The sequence below is a fragment of the Oryx dammah genome, unplaced genomic scaffold (genome assembly GCF_014754425.2).
Source record: "Oryx dammah isolate SB20612 unplaced genomic scaffold, SCBI_Odam_1.1 HiC_scaffold_1, whole genome shotgun sequence".
In the NCBI taxonomy this organism is placed as follows: Eukaryota; Metazoa; Chordata; class Mammalia; order Artiodactyla; family Bovidae; genus Oryx; species Oryx dammah.
In genome coordinates, this window is record NW_024070185.1 from 5377804 (window position 1) to 5384946 (window position 7143).

The window sequence follows — 7143 nt, forward strand, 5'->3', positions numbered from 1 at the left end:
GTGCTCAGTCACTCAGTCATGTCCAATTTCTTGTGACCCCAGGGACTGTAGCCCACCAAGCCTCCTCCATTTCTGGGATTTCCCAGGCAAGAATACTGCAGTGGGTTGCCATTTCCTTCTCCAGGGGATCTTCCTCACCCAGGGATTGAACCTGAGTCTCCTGCACTGGCAGGTAGATTCTTTACCACTGAGCCACCAGAGAAGCCCCTAAGAGTCCTTGAGTTAGTAGCTCAGTTGTGTCTGATTCTTTGCAACCCATGGACTAGAGCACACCAGACTCCTCTGTCCATGGCATTCTCCAGGCAAGAATACTGGAGTGGCTAGCCATTCCCTTCTCCAGGGGATCTTCCCAACCCAGGGGTCAAACCCGGGTCTCCTGCATTGCAGGTGGATCATTTACCATCTGAGCAACCTTATGTCCATCTAAATAGTTTTGCTGCATCAAGACAATTCTAGATTAAATGTTCAGCTCATGATTTAAAAAATTTATTTGAAATCAACTAAGTCATTTTCCACTTTTGCAAGCTGAAAACAGTAGATCTCTACCTGCAACATATTATTAATTCTTAATATTATGGTATCAGATACAGGTAAATAAATAGATGATAAATAGATTCTATTTACAATATTGCTTTTGTTTTTCAGAATGATTTTACATTCATATCCTTCTGCTATTGTAACCACCCAGTGGTTACACCCAATGGTAGATTATCTTACCATCCTTAAGAAGAAACTACAGGGACTTCCCTGGTGGTCCAGTGGTTAGGACTCTGCTTCCAGTGGGGGCAGGGGTTCTACCCCTAACTGGGGAAGATCCCTCATGCCATGAGGCATGGCCAAAAATTTAAAAGTAAATAAATAAAATGGTTAGTTCTTACGTTTAAAAAAAGGAGGAGGAGGAAGAGAATAAGAAACTGTAGGACTCGGGTCAAGGGGTGTGTCAGGTCAAAGTCATACAACAAGCTTGCACACAGCCTGGCCCAGAATCCAGGCCTGGATGCTGACGTCTCAGTTCTGCCCGTCTCCATGGTGTCTGTGCTCACTGTAGGGTCACTGGCTCACGGTCAAACCAAATATGAGAGGCTCTGAGTTACTTCAGAATGCTGTTAACAGTCCTTCAGCAGTGGGGAGGGGAGGGCTCTGCTTTTAACCCATAATGATGTTTGTTTTTCTCCCCACAAGCTTGGGAAAGGGAGAGCACCACACTGCATGCCGGATTATTCCCTCCTAATGAGATGTCCAGGGTGCTCTCAAGGAGCAGTCAACTAAAGCTGTGCGCTTAGCTCTGGAGGAGAAACCCTCAAGCAAACACCGTGTGCTCTGGGAGTCTTCATGGGTTCAGCCCTTCGGACTACAGTCTATGGGGTCACAAACGGTTGGACAGGACTGAAATGACTGAGCACTCAGTATTCTTTCTTTTTAATTTACTTATTTTTAATTGAAGGATAATTGCTTTACAATACTGCATTGGTTTCTACCAAACATCAACATGAATCAGCCATAGGTTCGATATTCTTTCTGAAATGTGCTGTCCAAGTACAGCTATTAGCCATTTGAGACTCTGAAATGTACTGTCAGCCGCTCTGTGGGAATTTTTTCTATTCTGGGGATACTAAATCAGAATTTCTCGGGGATACTAAAGCCTGCTAGATACAGAAAATTCTACAAATAGAGATAATACACTGCTTTGTGCCCTAGCTCTTAATGTCTTAGCACTAGTGTTAATAAACCCAAGTTAATTCTCTGCTGTGGTTGTCATGCTCTTATATATGGATGCAGATGTCTAAAGAATGGTCAGGGGTAACCTAGAGCTACATTTACCTTGAGAGGAACATATCCAAAAACATCTTATTTCAAAAATCTTCTAGCGTGCATTAAGCCAGTGGTTATTAAACTGTAGTACCTGGTAGTTCTGTTGGTTTAGTCACTAAGCCATGTCTGACTCTTTGTGACCCCATGGACTGTAGCCCGCCAGGCTCCTCTGTCCATGGGGTTTCTCAGGCAAGAATACTGGAGTGGGTTTCCATTTCCTCCTCCAGGGGATCATCCTGACCCAGGGATTGAACCCATGTCTCCTGCATAGCAGGTGGATTCTTTACCACTAAGCCTCCAGAGAAGCCCCCGTAGTACCTGAATGGACTGTCAAAACAGATTGCTGAGGCTTTCCAGGGGGTCCAGTGGTTAGGACTCAGCGCTCTCATCACCAGGGCCCCAGGTTTGATCCCTGATCAGGGAACAAAGATCCTGTAAGCCATGAGGTGTCAATAATAAAATAAAATTAAATGAAAACAGATTGCTGAGCCACCTTCCCATCCCCACCCCAAATTCTGATTCATTCAGTCTGGGGTGGGATCCAAGAAGTTACATTCCTAACAAGCTCCTAGGTGATGAAAACTCTGATGGTCTGGGATCCACCCTTTGGCTTAGATTCACAGTTTCACATTTTAAAGAAATTTGACTAAAAAAAATTTTGTTGTTGTTGTTCATTCTTTTTTTAAAAGTTTATTTATTTATTTTATTGGAGGCTTTAAAATATTGTGGTGGTTTTTGCCCTACATCAACATGAATCAGCCATGGGTGTACCTGAGTCCTACCATCCTGAACTCCCCTCCCACCTCCCTCTCCACCCATCCCTCTGGGTTGTCCCAGAACACCAGTTTTGGGTGCCCTGCTTCATGCATCGATTTTGCACTGGTCATCTGTTTTACATATGGTAATATACATGTTTCAATGCCATTCTCTCAAATCATCCCACCCTCGCTTTCTCCCACAGAGTCCAACAGTCTGTTCTATACATCTGTGTCTCTTTTGCTGTCTCACATACAGGGTCATCATTACCATCTCTCTAAATTCCATATATATGCATTAGTATACTGTATTGGCGTTTTTCTTTTTGGATTACTTCACTCTGTATAATAGGCTCCAGTTTCATCCACCTCATTAGAACTGATTCAAATGTATTCTTTTTAATGGCTGAGTAATACTCCATTGTGTCTATGTACCACAGCTTTCTTATCCATTCATCTGCTGATGGACATCTAGGTTGCTTCCATGTCCTGGCTATTGTAAACAGTGCTGCGATGAACATTGGGGTACACGTGTCTCTTTCACTTCTGGTTTCCTTGGTGTGTATGCCCAGCAGTGGGATTGCTGGGTCATATGGCAGTTCTATTTCCAGTTTTTTAAGGACTCTCCACACTGTTCTCCATAGTGGCTGTACTAGTTTGCATTCCCACCAACAGTGTAAGAGGGTTCCCTTTTCTCCACACCCTCTCCAGCATTTATTGTTTGTAGACTTTTTGACAGCAGCCATTCTGAGCGGCGTGAGATGATACCTCATTGTGGTTTTGATTTGCATTTCTCTGATCATGAGTGATGTTGAGCATCTTTTCATGTGTTTGTTAGCCATCTGTGTGTCTTCTTGGGAGAAATGTGTCTTTAGTTCTTTGGCCCATTTTTTTTATTGAATTGTTCATTTTTCTGGTACAGTTTCACATTTTGAAAATACCTTTTAAAGCTAGTTTTGTTGATGTTGAATGTGTTTAGAAACCGTGTAATACATCTAAAAGCCATCTCTTAGGGGACTTCTCTGGTGGTCCAATGGTTAGGAATCCACCTTGCAATGCAGGGGATGCAGGTTCAATCCTGAGTTTGGGGACTAATATCCCACATGCCACAGAGCTACTAAGCCCAAGTGCCACCAACTACTGAAGCCCACACTTATGTGCCACAACTAGCAAGTCTGTGTGCCTCAAAAGACCCCACATGCCACAACTAAGCCCCAACGCAGCCAAATAAATAAATCAGTTCAGTTCAGTTCAGTCAGTTGCGGCCAACTCTTTGTGACCCTATGGACTGCACATGCCAGGCTTCCCTGTCCATCACCAACTCTCGGACCCTATTCAAACTCATGTCCATTGAGTTGGTGATGCCATCCAACCATCTCATCCTTTGTCATCCCCTTCTCCTCCTGCCTCCAATCTTTCCTAGCATCAGGGTCTTTTCCAGTGAGTCAGCTCTTTGCATCAGGTGGCCAAAGTATTGGAACTTCAGCTTCTGTATCAGTCCTCCCAATGAATATTCAGGACTGATTTCCTTTATGATTGACTGGAGTTAAAAGCCATCACTTAGAAATGATAAAATCCCAACTCATTCAAAATCTAAACTGACTGTAACTCAGTTTAATAAATATTTATTATTAGAAGAAAGTTCCTCCTTTAAAGCTCTTCATTTAAAAAAAATTTTATTTATTTTTTCTTTTGATCTTAATAACATTTATTTCTCTCTTGAAGTCACTTAAAAAAAAACTGGAATTTAGAAGAGATACAGGTAAAACAAGGAGTGAAATAACTATAAATGTTCTTCTACTTCAAAAATTGCCTGACATCTGAGCCAGAAGACTTTCTGCATCTATCAGTGATTTCCTCTTCATGTGTCATAGAAAGAGTTCAACATGCTTTACAAAATCCATTATATTTTAAGACCATTTCCAATATCTGCTATCATAAACCAAGAAATCCATTTATTCAAGGTTACTTATGGAGAATTAATCACACAGAAAATTTTAACAACTTCTTTTTCAAAAATTAAAGTACAAGTACTTTACTATATTTGGCATTCCTATACATAATGATATGAATTCAAAGACTGAAAGCATTAAGGCTATATAATTAAAATTCATGGACTTAGATATTTAAAAAGTTTTAATATTTAGAATTCTCAGTAACAAATATTACAGAAAAATAAATCAGAATATAAATACAATGTACTCTCCTTCAGATTTCTCCTCTGATTAAGTGGCATTATGTAACTTACAAAGTTGTTCCAAAATACTTGTACATACTTGTTATAGTTTCATAAATACCAAAAACATCTGAAAAAACTGAAGCCAAGAGAACTAAGGGCATGCACAAGGGTCAAAAACTCATGAATTCCTCCATTTCTAAGGACTTCTAAAACCTACCTTCCTAATTTCAAGGAAAAATTTACTCAAAAGAGAAAAATAAAAAACAGGTCAGCCATGCATTAACAGCTTTGATAGGGTATAGCTATTATGCCAAAATTCAGCCATCAATATACAACCTCATTTCCCATCTAAAGTTAATGAGAATGTATTTTACTTTAAATGGGACATAGCGGCAAAGTGCCAAGAATTAAAGAATAACCTTAAAGTCTTAATTTCATACTTCAAATATCACAAAAAGCAGTAATTCCCAAAATCATGAAAGCATAATGAAATAACTACAGAGAAAAAAATGGACATTTAAGTCATTTCACTCTTTCTTAATATTATATAGTGAGAACAGATGTATTTATAACTTCGGCATACTTCATAAAATAATTATTCATCGAAATAGACAAATGTTTACGAGGAACATTTAACTTAAACTTCATAGTTGCTTATAAAATGGCACTTGAAAGACTGACCTAAGCAAATAAGAGTCTGGTCAAGAGACAGTAAAGTATAAATATAAAATATACTACAATGTTGCTTGGGATTACATGTACACACTGCTGTAAATGTATGCATAAATGTAAAATGCATAGCCAACTATATAGCAAATGGAACTCCGTTCAATGTTACGTGGCAGCCTGGATGGGAAAGGAGTTTGGAGAAGAATCGATACTGTGTATGTAGGGCTGAGTCCTTTCACTGTTCACCTGAAACTATCACATTATTAATCAGCTACACTCCCATACAAAATAAAATATTTATATATATATACACATATACGTATATCTATATACACACTACAATGTTAAAAACCTCATAGTGTTCTATAGGAAAACCAATAAAGATAACAATCTTTCTGGAGGAAAAAGCTTTTAGCATTACAAATTTCAAATGCAAGTTTTATACATGATTTCCATAAGGAATACATTTAAACCTTACAGTGCCACATAATCATCATCCGTTTTGTGGAAAACAATAAAAATGATGTACTTTTGAAACATGTATACATCAAAACTGAAAGGTTAATTGTTACTTTTTCCTTTATTGGCAACTTTGGGTACATTTTTAGGTTTTGGTTCCCAGGGGGCATTTTTTACAAATCTTGAAGCTGCACCCCTGTCCCGCTTGCCAGCCTTTTTCTTGTCTGTTATTTCCTTGACTCTGTTCATGTATACTCTGATTCTCTCCAGTTCCTGCTTTACTGGATGTTCCTTGGGATTGACTCCCTGAGTTGCCAAATAAACTTCTGCAACAACTCATTTCTAGAAACAGACATCATGGTCTTCAGCATTTCATCCACAGCACCAATGGAATTCTCAAATGTTGATAAATATTCATGAATTTCTACTGGATAGTCTTCATTAATTCCTTCACCTGCCATTATGATCAACGTTATGGTGGCTGGAGGTCCAAGATCAGGGTGTCAGTATGGTCAGCTGAGGATTATCTTCCAGTCGAGGACTTCCAACTTCTTGTATTAATATCATCACTTGGAGAAGAAGGAAAGGAGCTCTCTCAGGCCTTATTTATGAGGGAGCTAACTCCCCATTTAAAAAAAAAGTTTTAATTGAAGTACAATTGATTTGTTTCAGGTCTACAGCAGGGTGATTCAATTATACTTATATATGGCTATACATGGACAGAGGATCCCGGTGGGCCACAGTCCATGATGTTTCAAAGAGTCAGACACAACTGAACATACATACACACATGTGTATACACACTCATTTCAGACTTTTTCCATTTTAACTTATTACAAGATATTGAATACAGTTCCCTGGGCTATACAGTAGGTCCTTGTTGTTTATCTATTCTAGAAACAGTTTTTAAAATCCTAAAAGATGGTGCTGTTAAAATGCTGCACTCAATATGCCAGCAAATTTGGAAAAGATCAGTTTTAATTTCAATCCCAAAGAACCACAGTGCCAAAGAAAGTTCAAACTACTGTAAAATTGCACCCATTCCACATGCTAGCAAGGTAATGCTCAAAATCCTTCAAGTTAGGCTTCAGCATGGAGAAGGCAATGGCAACCCATTCCAGTCCTCTGGCCTGAGAAATCTCATGGACAGAGGAGCCTGGTAGGCTACAGTCCATGGGGTCGCGAAGAGTCAGACACGACTGAGCAAATTCACTTTCACTTTTCACTTTCATGCACTGGTGAAGGAAATGGCAACCCACTCCAGTGTTC

The 7143-nt window shown here is 39.5% G+C and overlaps 1 pseudogene; it reads right to left on the reverse strand.

Annotated features, from left to right (window-relative positions):
- Positions 1-4427: 4427 nt before the first annotated feature.
- LOC120855373 lies at positions 4428-6339 on the reverse strand (annotated as a pseudogene).
- Positions 6340-7143: the final 804 nt, after the last annotated feature.